This window comes from Argiope bruennichi, chromosome 4 (genome assembly GCF_947563725.1).
Source record: "Argiope bruennichi chromosome 4, qqArgBrue1.1, whole genome shotgun sequence".
NCBI lineage: Eukaryota > Metazoa > Arthropoda > Arachnida > Araneae > Araneidae > Argiope > Argiope bruennichi.
The window spans coordinates 133,330,229-133,346,928 of NC_079154.1; the positions used below are offsets into that span (position 1 = coordinate 133,330,229).

At 31.8% G+C, this 16,700-nt stretch overlaps 1 protein-coding gene across 2 annotated transcripts in view; it reads right to left on the reverse strand.

Annotated features, from left to right (window-relative positions):
- LOC129965770 (FMRFamide receptor-like) overlaps positions 1–13,510 on the reverse strand; it is a 262,298-nt gene extending 248,788 nt beyond the window's left edge. For both annotated transcript variants that reach the window (XM_056079944.1, XM_056079942.1), the window contains exon 1: positions 13,353–13,510. The gene's annotated coding sequence lies outside the window, so the exon portion shown is untranslated. The remainder of the gene's footprint in view (positions 1–13,352) is intronic.
- Positions 13,511–16,700: the final 3,190 nt, after the last annotated feature.

Genomic DNA, 16,700 nt, shown 5'->3' on the forward strand with positions numbered 1-16,700 from the left:
ATGTGCACCTGGGGTCCCTTTTTTTGAAATTATTAATTAAAAACTAACTTTCCCGCCAAAAAAATCTTCCATTTTCCCCACCGCCAAATGAGTAAGGCTTCAGTTGTTTTTTTCTCCCAGCAGCAATGAGGCTAGGGTTAACGTTTTTCGGCGGATTATTTCAAACGATTCTGTTTATTTTCTTAATGTTTTATGCATTTAAAATTAAACATTGTTAATTAATCCTTGTTTCAGATTCATTCTGAAATACTTTTAAATTAAAATAACACAGAATAAAGGGAATTAAAAATGTATAATCTGCATAGCTTTACCTCAACTGGCGTAGAAAAATTCACGTATTTGCGTTACCTAACTGGCGAAGAAAATTCACGCATGCGCATTGTTCTGATTGTTGTCATGACAACCACTATCAACGGATGATTTAAATTATTGTTAGGTTAGTTGCATGCTTTTGTAATTAAATTGTATTTATGTTAGTTATATATATTTTTTGTATATGCTTATAGTTTTAAGTACATCGTTTTTTAAGTAGTTTTTTTAAACCTGTTTTAGACCGATTATTTTAAACGATTCATTTTATTTTCTTAGTGTTTGATGCATTTAAAATTAAACATTGTTAATGAATTGATCTGTTCATGATGAATCTGAGAAAATTTTGTTGACAAATTCTTGAGATATTACATAAATTAAGAAAGATATTCTTTAGTGCCCATAAAGTTTAAACGCTCAGTGACTCTATTATCAGTAATCATATTATTAAAAAAAATGCTTTGTTTCAGTAAAAAATAGTACTATATTAATTGCAGATTAATCATTTACACTTTAATTTAAAGCATAAATTCTACGAGGGGTAACAGAAAATTAGAGAGATACATATCACGTTATGACTGAAGGCCTTTATAATATTATGAGTGAATTATATGACTATCAAAATTTGAAGTTTTAAAATATTTTGCTGAAGAATCTATTAAAGTTGGAATTGCATAAAATTTTTAATTATTAAAATTTTAACGAACATTAAGATTGGCGAACCGGCTGGTCACCAAAGGCGGCTAGTATATAAATAAAATACGAATTTAATGATTCCATGACTCATTTTTATTCAAACACAGATTTATTCCTATAAACATAAATCAATTTAAGTACCTAAAATTGTCTCAATTGCTTGATGATAAAACAGAAGGGATCTGCGCATTCAATAATGATGCAGATCAAAGGGGTGATTTTTTTTTTTTTTTATTTCACCCATCGTTACAGATTTTTTGGACTTTTGTATAGTAGATTTCCATTTTTCACAAAATTTCAGCTGAAAAGCATTCCGCGCTCTTTTATGATGCTATTCAATGATCGACAAATGAAGCATTTATTCATTAAAGCTATCTGCTATCCTAGTTTTTGGTATTTTTATAGTGTTAACTCACTTTTGTATCATTCCAAAACTAGAAATACAGTGGATCTATGTCAGAATTGTGGAAGATGCATTTCTCCCTTCTTCCCAGAAATCCTTGAACATCAGGGTGCCTATTTCATTATCATGAGAAATAGTTCTTTAACAATGCCATCTTCGAACAGAAACCGCCGATCTGTTTTCTTGGAGTCACAAAATGCATAGAGCCGCAGTGGCCAGATGGGAAGGTTTCGGTTTCACAACCAGAGGGGGCTTCAGGTTCGAGACCCGATTCACCAGTCGGCTAAGCTAAATCCGTCAGGGTCAAACGTCCTCCCGCCGATGTGGTGTGGAAGCTTGGAGAGGAGGATGCCATCTCAGGAGTCATTCTTGCCATCTGACTGCTGTTCAAAATGACGAGGTCCATCCCGAAGTTGTCCTGGTGTTGCTTTAACAACAGGACGTTAATATAACTGAACTGTTTTCTTGGAATCACAAAACGCGTTACGCTTTATTTTTCATCAACGTCATTCATTAAACAAGCGAGAATGGTCTCTCCAAAACTTCTAATAAGAGTGTTTTCCCCATCCCCCGGAAAAATTATAGACCTTGGAGAAAGCAGGAAACGCCTCGTATGTATGGCACTGGCGTACAAAATGACGTAATCTTAACCTTTAGCTTGAATTCGGCATTTTTACTGAATCTATCGTGTGATCCGCGGCGAGAGTTTTCGTGATGAATCCCTGGTAGGGTTTGACGGTTTTTCAAACCCGGTTTTAAAAAAGCAGTTTTTTTAAAGAGAATTTGTTACGTTTGAAAACCGGTTTTTAAATTAAGATAACCGGTTATCCAGAACGCCTGGATATTCCTCTTCTTCCATAAAAACAAATATTTTGAATTTTATCGGTTGGGACCGATTCGTCTGGCAGCTGAAGGCTTAGGGCTGCAAGATGCCAATTTATTAACAAGTGAAGGTATATTTGAATTTCTGTTAAATGAATTAAAAATTTTAAACACTGAAATAAGTTTCAAATTATTATATGCTTTAGAAGAACGAATTCAAAAAAGAAGACAAGTAGAATTAGCAACTCTTTTGCTGTATTTGTAAATTCCACAAAACCTTTCTAGTTCAGCGAAGAAATCTAGTGTACTTTTTTTAGAAGATTCAAAAATCGAAATTATCAAGTTATCTGGAAAGATATTGTCTAGAATATTTCCGAATTCTTACGTGGAAACCGATTCTGATGAAGACTAAAACGAAAAAATTACTCAGAGTAATGCTTTTTTAAAGGAAGCCATGGAAAAATCAATTCATAAGTTTCTTCAAGACCCTGAAGAAAAACTTACAAATCCAGAGGCAGAAAGCTGAATTTTCATTATATGAGGCAACGAATAAAAGAACAAAAAAACTTAGATTTGTTATTTGATGCCATGAAAACTAGAATCAAGCTCAGTAGCTAGTGAACGAGTATTTCCAATTTCAAGCACTATTGTCTCCAAAATAAGCACAAGACTTAGCCACCGCTCAGTGGATATTTTATGTTTTTTAAAATCCTATTTTCTTAGGAGAAATTAAAATGAGTGAAAATAATATAAATATTACTTGAAATTTTTGTTTGAGTTTTCATAATTTGTGTATGTGTATGTATATGAATCCTTATATATGACTTTGGTAATGATTTCAATTTTGTTATTTTATATATATTAAATATTTTTCCCCATTCTATTTTTTTTTTTCTTGACAAAATTCGAAAACCGGCTAATACCGGTTTTTGAAAATATTGAATTCGAAAATTGGTATTTCAAAAAGTCGGTCTATGTATAAACCCTAATCCCTGGCATGTGGTTAACGGTATCCAAAATTCGAATTTGTGTTTTAGAAGGAGTTTTTTTTCCCAACCGACTGAAATAAAACTTTGACACAGAATATAACTGTAGTCATAAAATCACAAACCAAATTTCATGTCATTGCGTTTTTTTTATTACCCTGTTTACATGCTTCTGAAATGATAGACGTTCAATCTTTTATTAGATTTGGCTGAACATTTGATCCAATATAGATGCTAACCCTTTGCACTTGAAAAATTAATTCAATGCATAATTATTCACCTAATACAAAAATTTGTTTATTGCTCTGAAAAATAAATATGCATAATTGTTTTAAGTCGAATTTCTTTGAAAACTTAATCTGCATCTTTTTACCATTCTATAGGCATTTTTAACAATCAAAATTGAAAAATAAATAAAACGTCAAAATGATGCACCGTCTTGAATGGTGAGCGAGAGGGTTAAATTTGTGTAACATCTAATTCTCTTCACTTTATAGTTAGGCCGCGGTGGCCTGGCGGTAAGGTCTCGGCTTCGGAGTCGGAGGGTTTCCGGTTCGAGACCCGATTCTACCGAAGAACCGTCGTGTAAGGGGGTCTGTTGCACGTTAAATCCGTCATGACCAAACGTCCTCCCGCTGGTGTGGTGTGGTGTGAAGAGGGGGGTGCCAGCTCAGGTGACGTCCTCGTCATCTGACCACGGTTCAAAATGTCGAGGTCCGTCCCAAAATAGACCTAGTGTTGCTTCAAACGGGACGTTAATATAACTAAACCAAACCACTTTATAGTTATCGAGTTAACTTATATTCGAGCAGCAGGACAGACAGACTTCCTCTGAATAGAGTTTTATTAAAATTTGATGTTAAAAAACCTACAAATATGGCTTAAATATCATAAATTTCATCCGACTAGCTCAGAGCATTTTTGAGTTATCCTTGTTACAGACAGACAATTTGTAAAAATACTTTTTTTGAACCCAGGGAGTTCTAAAACAAACCTTTATTAAAATCTCATGTTCGAATTTTTTTTGCTGATTAAAATATTTCATCTTTACATCGAAATAATAATTATAATTCATTGCGTATGTTAACGAATTTTTTCACTCTAGAATAATAAAATTTAACATTATTTCTTGCTAACATTTTGTAGACAGAATGCATCCACCCTAGTTACGGACATAATATATATAAGTAGCCGATATATTTAATATAATGGCTAGTCTTAGTTTGAAGCCACTATCCTAAAGTCCTAGATATCCGCTTTCATGGTATATCTTCGCATCATTCGAGATACATATTGAGTTCGAAAAATAGCGAAAACCAACAAGTGTCCCTCTTTTGAGCCCAAGTGGTATAAATATTCAAGGGTTGGTTTATATAGAAGAAAAAGGGCAAAATGTTTTCTATTCATATTTTCTGAGAGATGTCCTTATAAATATAGATAGAGATAGAAAGAAAAATTGACAGCAAGAGATATTCTTCGACATCACTGGAATTTATATTAATGTTTGCAAAGGTTTGGACAAGCGAATAATCCCGATAAAATGATCGAATATTTCATTTTTTATGAAATATATGAGACTTTAAACTATTTTTACAACTTTTATATTTTATTTTTACAAGAAAAGTTATATGTGAAAAACTAAAAAGTGGTATAGTATTTTAAAACCATAGAATTTAAAAAATTTATGTGTTCTATTTTATATGTTCTTAAGGTTAACCATTTAACTATTTCGACCTCTTCGGAAAATGCATATCTAAAATGTCATAAACTTATATATATTACATAAATATAATAAATAATTAATTATAAATATAATAATTAACAATAGTTGATTGAATAAACTCGTCATAACGCAAAGTGTTGTACTTTTCCATGACGAGTATACTGTCAAAAACAGTTAACTGGTTAAAAACAAGCAAGCTTTGTAAGATTAAAAATTTTTTGGAATCGGAGATTTGAGAATAATTTCAATCATTTTCAGAGTGATTTGACAGTTAATTCAAGAGCAAATACTGAACTGACCAAATTTTCATACCGCATATGAAACTAAACATTTTAACTGTGGCCGGATCTAATGTTTATAACTTTCTTCTTTTTGCATATACGAATATGTACAAAGAAAATAAACGCCTGATTTTCCAAAGAACTGAAAGGCGGACTACTAAGGTTAATCTGAAAAATGGCCGAAAAAATATACAAAAATACTTTTGCATAATTTTTATTTACAGTAGGAGGTTCTTACATGGTTTTATGACCTGCGTTTAGAAGTATTTCGGTTGATTACTCCGAAGAACCATATCGAATTTGTTTAAAAAATTAGGAAAATAAAAATCATGAAAATAACGTTGTTGTTGCTTATCGCCCTTGAATCGAATACCAATTCAAACCAAGACAAGAGATCAGGGAAAGAGGGGTGCAGTTGTTTCTGAGAGTAAAGAACCCCCATGGCAGAAGTCTGACTTTATCTCACATAAAGATGATATTCACACATTCACTTGCACAACCTCTTTTTACAAGGGGGCTCTTTCACACACCTAACTGATAGAACACAGGGGAAGAACAACCATGCCCGAACCAGGATTCAAACCCGGGACGCCCAGAAGGCGCACTATCCGTAGTCCAGGACGCGGGCGAAAATAACGTTCACTACAGAAGCAATCCGATTCTTTTAGAAGAATTATTCATAGAATCTATGAATAACAATTCGCATTTCTATCTACGAATACAAAGTATCGAAAAGGTATCGCCATTATTAACCCATTCACTGCCATTTACGAGATATCTCGAAGAAAGCTGAGATAGAATTAAGCATTTATAAATTTCGTTGGCAGTGAATAAGTTAAAATATTTAATATCTGATTTTCGATGAAACTCAGATTCAAACCTCCAAGAGGTAGCATATTTAAAAATTTATGTTCTCAGTCTGTGAATACGATAAATTTTAAAAAATAATAATATTTTACTCTGAAATATAAACAGGATAACTCAATGAGCTTTACTGGCAAAATGTAGCACAAAACTTGATCAGAATTGCACATCAGAAATAAAAATTTAATTACTTGGGTAAATGAAATTCATATTCTTGTCTTGTCATTAAATCTGTTAAATTTTGAACTCGATCCGCCCTCTCCTCCATGCACATTAGAACATAATCAGAATGCAAAGAAACAAAGCTAAACACTAAATTTTGTTCATTAATCATAAGACAGGGACTCAATCTGCTCATCTGCAAGTTTGGACATGCGTGTGATTGCGAACAGAATTCAGAAGCGCGAAAATTTTACAAGATAAAATTCAATATGTAGTCTTGTATATCGAAAGTGGATTCAATGGGTTTTCGTTCAAAATGTATACGAGGTTTACTTCACTACGCTACACTACGAAGTACAAAACCCGCCGTACTAAATTAATACGAGTTGTTCCCGCTGGTTTATATTTCTTTTTTGTTGTTGTTGGAAATCGCATTCTGCTTCATTGGATACTGTCGAGAAGAATTCAAGTTGGCAGCTTAGCATTGAAAGTTCATTGACGACAAGCGCTGAAGGTGAGAGGGAAAATCGAATCATTGAAATGCAAGTGAAATGGGAACGAGCTGACAAACATTGGTTTAGAACTGTAACCTTAACTATATAATTATGATAAGAAAAGTTTTTCTATTTAGGTTTAAGTCATTCCAAAACTGCGCTTCGGAAATAGTCATCATTATTTAACTCCGAATCATCTGATGAAATGATCAGTTTCCACTGCATTACACAAAAGTAAAAGAAAATTTCAGTGGCTTTTTTTTTTCTCACAAGTATTGATAACACCTATCATTCTTTTAGGAAGGAAGAAATAATTTTACTGGCTCCTTTGAATCAAATCTTTAAAAAAGAATGATATGAAATAGCATACTTCGAAATGCTTCAACATTTCTCTTGTGATCCACTTTAACATGTCATGTGATTATGTAACATTATTTTTATTTTAGTGAAGTAGGAAAGAAAAATTGTAGGAATCGGTTCCAAAAATTCAGCCATGAAATTTCGTGGACATTTTAAAGCCCGCTGTTATCTGAAAAATGCATTTTTAAAATGAGTTCTATCCATATGCATGTGAATACAATAAATCAAAGACGCAGAGAGATATTTATATGAAATTTGATATGGTAAACACGTTAGATCCACCAAAGGAATTTAAAAATTTCCTAAGAATTTTTTAGCATATTTGTTATATATTGCATAAAAGTTTTAATTATCTATTGCGATGTTCACTGTCATTTACATAAAAAATTACATTTTTAGTCACTGCATCTATTTACTTTGCCTTTCTTTGCAGAAATACTTTTACTTGTTGGTACACGATCGGATATCCATTTTTAAACAAATGAAAAACTCGGAAGTAAATTAGACATCAAAAGGTCGATTCACCTTATAATTTGAATTTTCATATGACATAAAAATAACTTGGTTCAATTATGAGAGAAGTGACTAAAGGTTTCCAATCACTTGAAAGTCAAATCAAAATGATGCATTACATATTAATGGTTTTATTCATTATCCTTCTTTTACTTAATTTTATCTCTATTTAACATGACATGCATTATCTCATCCTTCACATGCATGCAGATTTGTTGGAGATATTTTTAATAACCCCAATTCTTAGAGTCGAAAACGTATTTAATTTCTACTACCCCTTCATTTTATGATATGGAAATTCACAAACTTTTGAAATTTTGTACAACATAAAAAAATTAAATATATATACCAACAAAAATCCTTTCTAAGTAAAAATCAATTCATGATAAAGGGAATGTTAATTATCACAGAATAAAACATTTTATAATAATTTACTTTTGTTGTTATATTTAATGGCTAATAATAAATAATACCAAATACTAAAATTTATTATTTATGAAGATTAATATGAAGAATGAACTTTTTCTTTGTTACCAGTTTCCGTATGTCAAGATTAACTTCGCCCATTTCAAGCCTCAGATAGGTTCAAGTAGTACCGTATGCTTTTTTTTAATTTGATAAAAAAAAAATATTAGGTATACGTTACGACTTGAACGAATAACTATTTTGGTAAGGACACGATATGTTGAGTAATGTAATCATGTTCTAGGGGATATATTCATCTTCTCTTCGGATATTCAAAGTTTGCATTATTATTATTATTTTGAACTCGTTCACGATACTTCTGTTACATGAGACTTCAAAAACTTATTTTTGTCTTGCATTAAAATATTATCTAATTGTTGTCAAAAGCAGAAAGCCGGTATTTTATACCATTTTCATATTCTTAATTTTAAAATAAAAGTAGTACTGCCTAGAACTACCATTGCTCACACATTAGAACTTGCGCGATTTTTCATTATTGCGAATGACGGGATTCGAACTGGGATACTGGGTTGTTTGCTCAGTCGCAGTCGTGCATGCATCTTTTGCACTCCCTGCAAGGCCATGTTAGATTCTTTAGGGAATTAATATCTGTCTTAACTACAATATTATCCTAAGCAGAATCCTATGTACTGCATACTGTCCTTAGTAGTATACAGTAGGATATGCATTCATTGTTCAAAATTACTTAATTCGAATCAATGCTGTAACAACTCGGATATCCATAGTGAAAATGCTAATATGTATGGTAAATGACAGGACACAAAAATTATCAAATATAACAAAATAATGAAAAATACTTCGTTGAAGTATTGTTTAAAATTTCATTTTCAGCTGTTAGTTTTTACAAAAATTTCATTTAGTAATCATAGAAGTAAAATATAAATTGTTTTGAAGTAAGTAAACAGGCTTCCGAAAAGATATTCAAATTGTAATTTTTGAATATAGGTAATTACGTTAAAATTTTATTCCATTAAAATTATAATTTCACAAAGATTTATAAAATTTCTCTTTTTTGCTAACTTTTTTTTTTGCCTATTACACATTTGTTAATTACAAATTACACAAAAAGAAAAGACATCTTAAAAAGCAAAATCAATTAAAATACTAGTTTTATTCTTATTTTTTAAAAATATTACGATTAATAGTTATAATGTAGTATTTTTTTATTCGCCTTTCGAGAATAATCAACCGAATTTAAATTGTAATTTTACTTTTCCTTCTTTTCTCCTGTTCGTATATTTTTTTCGCTTGTTTTAACCTTTTGCACTCCTATCTCCCTTTTGACAGCCATTTTCAGGATGCATCGTTTTCACATTCTTGTTGAATAATTATAATGAAAGCCGCATAACAGAAAGCCTCACATTAATTTTTAAGAATTATAACAAATTTATAACTATTTCTGAGATTTCTAAGCATTAAATTTGATCCTTATACTCACATATCTATAATAATGCATCTCATTACTTTTCCAATTGCAAGAGGTTAAATATATATATTGCTAGCTCAAACTGAATATAAGAATATTCGCTTTTTTCATTCCTTCGGCTTATTATAACATGGCACTGAATATCTCAAACACTTTTCGCTTCATTCTTGTGAGTAAAATAAATGAATAAACAATATTAAAGAGAATATTTTAGGTTTGAAATTAATTTGAAACCGCAGTAAAAATAATTTTTAATTTAGTTACGTTGCTCTGTTGCATTTCAAAATTTATAAATGTTTAACAATATTAATCAGTTTTAATTCTATATTTTTGGAAATATCTCAATTTATTTTTTTATGCTTATGTTAAAGTTTGCTTAAAATTATGACTGATAAAATAATTTATTTCAGAAAACCAGAGCATATTAAATGATCCATTACTTTAATTCTCATACGTATAAAAAAGCGAGGATTGTAATACTCAAAGATTTTGATAAATTGAGACGTTGTAACCTCCTGTAAAGAACCCGATATATTACTGTCTATGCACACCCGATACTGTATGCATGCAATTACGACAATTCAAATACGATAGAGTTAAAAACAGCATGTGATTCCCGCACTAAAAACCTTAGATTCCGGGAAACATGCCGGGTTCCCTCAATATCTTTCAGAATGACTTGAACTGACGACAGCTTCATATTTTTGCTTATCGAATATCGCTAGTTTCCGAATACAATACAAATGCAAAATTCCTAAATAATCAGAATTTAAAAAAAAGATTTGTTCTTTTCAGGGGAAAATAAAGCCGGGAAGACACCAGAAGCCGCTTTTCGAATAGAAAGGGTCCGAAAATTGTGCATGGAATTTTATAATAATGATATCATTCAATATGAAATGTTGAATTCTCATAGCAGAGATCTGATAGTCGATGAACTTAGAGATGCAAGAATAAATTGCTATAATAAAATCTATCAGACAACAAATGGCAATCACGAGTATAGCTGAAAAGTTCCGGCCTACTTCAATAAGGCTAACAATTTTGGAGATCATAAATTCTAATGATGAAAGTATTATAGTTAGAAGGTAAGTAATAAAAAATATATAAACTTGCTATGAAAAAAAATTTACGTTAAAAAAATTGAGTCGCCAGACCAGTCCATTCGATTTTATGAAACCATAGTAATCAAAATAACTTTGTTTGGTTCAGCACTTTCATTTTAATTTATATAATTCTGTATCGGCATTTACGATAACTATATTTTTTACAACATGTCTTTCTCCCATATAGTTTAACTTTTACCTCTACTTAATTCAAAATCGTATATATTTATATGCAAAATGAGACCCTGAAAAAATTGACTGGCGCAGTTTCGTCGGTCCTACTTATCGCGAAGTTTCCGAATATTATTTTACTAAACAGTATCATATTTGTGAATACTTTTAAAGCATGTTTCCATTAACTTTCATTTAAACTGTTAAAGACATTTTTAATTATTATATTTCTTCTAGCTTAAAATTTTCTACTCTTGTAAAATAGAAATAAACACGGTTTTTCTAGAATTCGGAAAAAATCGTGCACTCACTCGTGAATAAAGAAAAACACGAAGAGATCGGGAAACCAGAATTGACTGATTACTAATTAAACCTCATCATGCACATGACGCAGGGAAAGACAGCTCAGTGAACACGGCATAAAAGTTTTCACTTACTTGCTCTTCGTTCAGGAATACAGATATGCGGTGATAAATTTTCGAGATTATCTGTGCTCTGCAAAAATATCCCCTTTCCACAGTAGTAACATGTCGCAGAACATGTTCCTTTTAATCATAAAAAATGGCGCCTAATATTTTGGAAACTTGAGGATTTCTCTCAAGTCTATGTTTTCTCAATAGAAGATGATCCACTGAACACATGTGAAGCTTTATTCACTTATTGTCTTTTACTTTACTAAATATAGCTCCAATAGCTGCTGAACATTATGCCTTTTCAAATGGTAAAGTATGCAACCAGTAAATTCTGATTTCGTGACAAAAAAAAATGTTTCATTCCAGCTCTCCTGTGAAAATAGTATTCCCCTATCTGTTAATTATTGATTTTTTAAAATTTCTTTGAATCTTTGAAACACCTTGTGCATATTTTGAAAATGAAATCGGAGATCGTTCGAAATCTACAGCTATAAATAAATTTTAAAAACCAAAATTAGATTCATACTTATATTTCCTTAATTACTGAAGAGGTCAAGAATTAAAAAAAAACCCTTAATAGGAAAATTATTTTTATTCTTTATTAACCTATCAATTTAAATTGATATAAAAAGCTTATAAACTTTTTATATCAATTTAAATTGATATAAAAAGCTTATAAACTTTTTATATCAATTTAAATTGATATAAAAAGCTTATAAACAATATATGTATTGAAATAACACAATTTTAAATCGAAGCTTGCTGAATTTTTACAATACAAATATAAAAAAATCGCCGATCAAACTTCAAAAGTTTCCAAATATTTAGAACCTGAAGAAATTCTTCACAACTCGCATATGGAATTGAATTTCCGCAACTTTAATATCGAAGGCAAATAAACGAATTCAAAGACTTTTGTGCATCTTTTAAAAATTATATTTTTTATTTAGTTTTACTTTAGAATATCGAATTTTTCAATAAATTTATAAAGGGAGAATCTTTCAAATAGAAAAAATGATAGGAAAAGTCTGTTTAAAAATATTAATTTTAAACGAAAAGATCTGAAAAGAGGTTTTAAATAATTCATTCTAATTAAATTGTTGAAGAGGATATAAAAGAAAGTCAACCGAAATCAAAATTTTTCACTGTACTTCCTGAAAACAAGAAAAGAATTTCTCGTGTTTTAGAAGATACAATTCTTGCTTCGAATCATCTGTCAAAATTTCAGATGCTTTTAGTAGAATAAAATGAAGCAGAGCATAACATTTTCGGAACTAGTTGATATTTAAAATTTAACACATTTTGGAAAACAATAGTTCCTATAATGTAGAAAAGAAATAATTATAATGATTATTATTTCAAAACAGTTGCAACGAAGAATAATTCAGTTAATAAAAAAAAATTCTTAAAAATTTCCAGACATTTTTTTGTATTCTATTTAATTTTTTTCTGAAGGCAATAACATTTTTATAGAAATTAAACGTTTATAAATCTGAATATGCAAGTCGCAAATCATTTGCCAGAACTAAATTGAATGTCCTGTTTCAAAGTCATACTTTGCCCATCATTTTCAAATAAATTATTTACTTACAATCCACAACTATATACAAGGGATTACAACTGACTTGTAACAATACTTTCTTTCCTATTTAAATTAATTTGGAAAAGTTAAAACTCTTAAATATTTTCAAATATTAAACAATTAAAATTTTGTAAGTAAACATTTTCTTTAAAAAATTAACCTTCATATCATATATCAGATAAATAAAACAACAATTGTAAAAAAAGTGGCAACACATTTTACACATTTTATGCAATTTTAAAAAGTTATCGTCCAGTAAGATAGATTCTTCAATACATTAAAAATAGCTAATAAATATATAAATACTAATAAAAAGTATTTCAATTTTCATCAAACATACCTTCGACTCATTTTAACCTTAAAAAAATTAATACGAAGAAATAGTATACTAAATCTTATGATTAAAAGCAACTTAATCGCTTGTATGGACACTGTTTTGCATGTAAAAAAACTGCATTATTAATAAAAATCGTTTATAATTTTAAACCACAAACATTAAAATCAACTAGAACGTAAAGTGATATTGAACATTCTAAAATAAAAAGTAAATCAACTTACCAACCACTTAAACAGTTTCTGCGGTACCTGTCGTTAATAATCATTTACTTTTCATCACCACAAATATTCGCAACAATTATTCTGCCCCCCTCAAAAACGTTCGGAGCCCGGCGAACTCGGAGCAGCGGGAAGAGTCACGGGAAGCAGGAGCATCGCGAGGATTTAAGAGCCGAGTCGCAACTCTTCAAAGAAATCGAAAAAGGGCGCCAAGAGCGGTCGCCAAATGAAGTTCTCTGTTCGCCAGGGAAGCAACATGTTGATTTTTCGCTGCCGGAAAAAGGTAAATGGAGTGAAGAGGTGTGAATTAGCCCCGGATGAAATTTGCTCCTTTCACTTAACTCCTGCACTGAGCAGGTCAAACTCACAGCTCAAAACAAATAGATTTGAAACCCAGCTAACGGAAGTGTTAGTAATAGCTGAAATTAGCAGAAGCGAACTCCAGGTGAAATGTGGAAGTTGGACATTAGTAGTAGTAGTGGACATAGAAATTTTGCGATCCCACCCAATGCTTCTCTTTTAATAATTGATTTATATATACCAGAAAATAGAATTTGTCTGGAAATATCAAGAAAAGATGTCTAAATTAATAAAATTCTTAAAAAATTGATTAATAATTATTAAATTTAATCGATTCATAATTATTATTTAATAATAATATTCTTATAAATAAAAGTATTCAATTATTATAGGGGTCGCGGTGGTAATGTCCCGGCTACGGAACTGGAGAACCTCATGCTCGAGACACAATTTCTCCAAAGAACCGTCGCGCAAGCACACCAAATCCGCCAGAGCCAAATGCCCCTCCACTGGCGTGGCGCAGCAGTTTGGAGAGTGGGGAGCTAGCTCAGGCACCGTACCCGCCATCCGACTGCGGCTCAAAATTACAAGATCCGTCCCAAAATAGCCCTAGTGTTGCTTTAAAACGGGACGTTAATATAACTAAACTATTCAATTATTATGAAATAATAAACTTCAAATATAGTTTTAAAAATTAATACTTTTCAAGAGGAATGTGACATGAAATGTGAATACTAAATAAAATGGATATTAAGCTATAATGAGTAATTATTTATAATTTAATTTATTTCATAATGATTATAATAATTATATTGTATATTTTTACCATTTTATTTGTGTCAAAGCTAATACTACTGTTTATCAGTCTACCTATAACTTCCCGCGATTCATCTTCCTTAATAATGCGCATAGAAGCAGCGCAATATCTAGCACTAACACTGAAATTAATTATTAATCTGAATTTATAAATGGGACCAATCCTCATTATCTCCATTAATCCCCATTATCCATAATCCCCAAAAACTCAGCATTATTTCAACTATTTCCAGATAATTTTTCCAATAAATATTTCGCCCCTAATACGGGAATGGGAGTCCACTACAACCTTTAGAATGTCCATATTTTCTTTATACTTTTTCCAGGACGAATTTTCAGTCACTTTTCGGCAACATTCTATAAAATTCTGTCGTCAAAAATCATGCCTCAAGGCTGGTGGTTTCTTTTCACACTCTGGCGCGAATCGCGTAATAACTAGAAGTAAAGCAGGGTTCACACGAGGCCAACTATTGGGCTCAATGCAAGGCCACGCCTACTTTAGGAATAACCATTAACCATTAGAGATAACCATTTGCCATTATTCCATGATCCCAAAGGGAGCAATTGCAAATGATTATCTCTTCGGGACAACTATTTTTCATTGTCCCATTGTGGCCACGTGATCTTTCTGAAGTAAGTGTGGCCTTCCATTGCACCAAATAGTTAGCCATGTGTGAACGCTGCTTTAGATTTTCACATCTGCTCTTCAAGCAAATGTAAAACACAGCAATCGAAGCAGTGAATTAATAAACAAAGATCATTGGACTCATTAAACAATCAAGTCATTTCTTAACTTTAACAAACAGATTTCATAATTATATACTTTCTCATTATTTTTTTGGTTCGATTTCCCCTGCTTCCCGGATGAGATGAGGAAATGTACATACGTTTCCTATACGTCCCAAACGCGCCGTATGTTTTCGCATTTTTGTTATTCTTTCCTATACCGAACAGTGTTAAATTGCGAGTATGTTTCAATGCAGGAAATTATATTTTGAAAATCAGCGATCTAAGGGAGTGATGTTTGTAACATTTTCTTTAGAATAAGACTAAATCTTTATGAAAATAAAAAAAATAGAGACTTAATTTAAATCAAATTATGTAGTTCTAGGGATCTCACGGTTAGTCCCACTTCATCTGATTATTTGTTACGAACTTGTATAAAAATTGTATCTATTGGACCATTAATTACTTTCAAGCAAGTATTTCAAGGTAAAAAAGATTTAGAAAGAATATTTCTGATGAGGTTTTTTTTTTTAGCTCTTGCTTTTCATTGAATATAATTACCTCATTTTACTGGATAATCCTAAATGTATATCATTATTTTTATTTACGATGTTAAGTGTAAGTTGATTCCTGCCGGCCCAAGACTCTCCGTGTGCATGGTGGTTGGCGCACGTACAAATCGGTCGTGGTCACAAAGTCCTCCATGTCGAGAGTAATACCACTGGGGGTACCGGATCAGAGGTGATCGTTCTCTGATTCAGGTCTAAATTAAGATCTGTGGATGAATGAATGAAATGCAAGAATGAAGTCCACCCCGTAAAAAAGGTAATGACGTGTGTGTAATTAAGTCGTACTCTTGGCCCTAGATGACGCTACTGAAAAAACAAGAGACGCATCCTCAGCTTAAAATCACTGACTTCTAAAGTCAGTGAGGTTGTCCATGACAAGTGCCATTAGAAACAACAACAACAATAATGTAAGCTGATTGTTGAAACTTATAAAAGACCAACATTTCGGATTAACCGAAGGATATGACCTCCTTTACTTTTCAGATGGGGTCCCGGTGGCCTGGTTGTAAGGTCTCAGCTTTGGAACCGGAAGGTTTTTAGGTTCGAGACCCGATTCCACCGAAGAACCATCATGTAAGCGGGTCTTTTGCACGTTAAATCGTGCGGGGCCAAACGTCCTCCCGCTGGTGTGGCGTGGACGTTTGAAGAGGGGTTGCCAGTTCAGGTTTGATCCTCGTCATCTGACCTCGGTTCAAAATTACGAGGTCCGCCCCAAAATGTCCTAGTGTTGCTTTAAAAACAAAACGTTAATATAACTGAGCTGGACTGACTAGGCTTTATCCCCCTTTCGAACTTGATCCTATCAGCCATTGTATTCTGCGTACAATGACTTTTACATCACGTTGCTTACAGGAAGAATGTCTGCTTAAAAGCATTATCATGATGGCAGAAATCATCACAACTTAAAGATTGGCAAGGACACATAGCGAAAGATTTAATG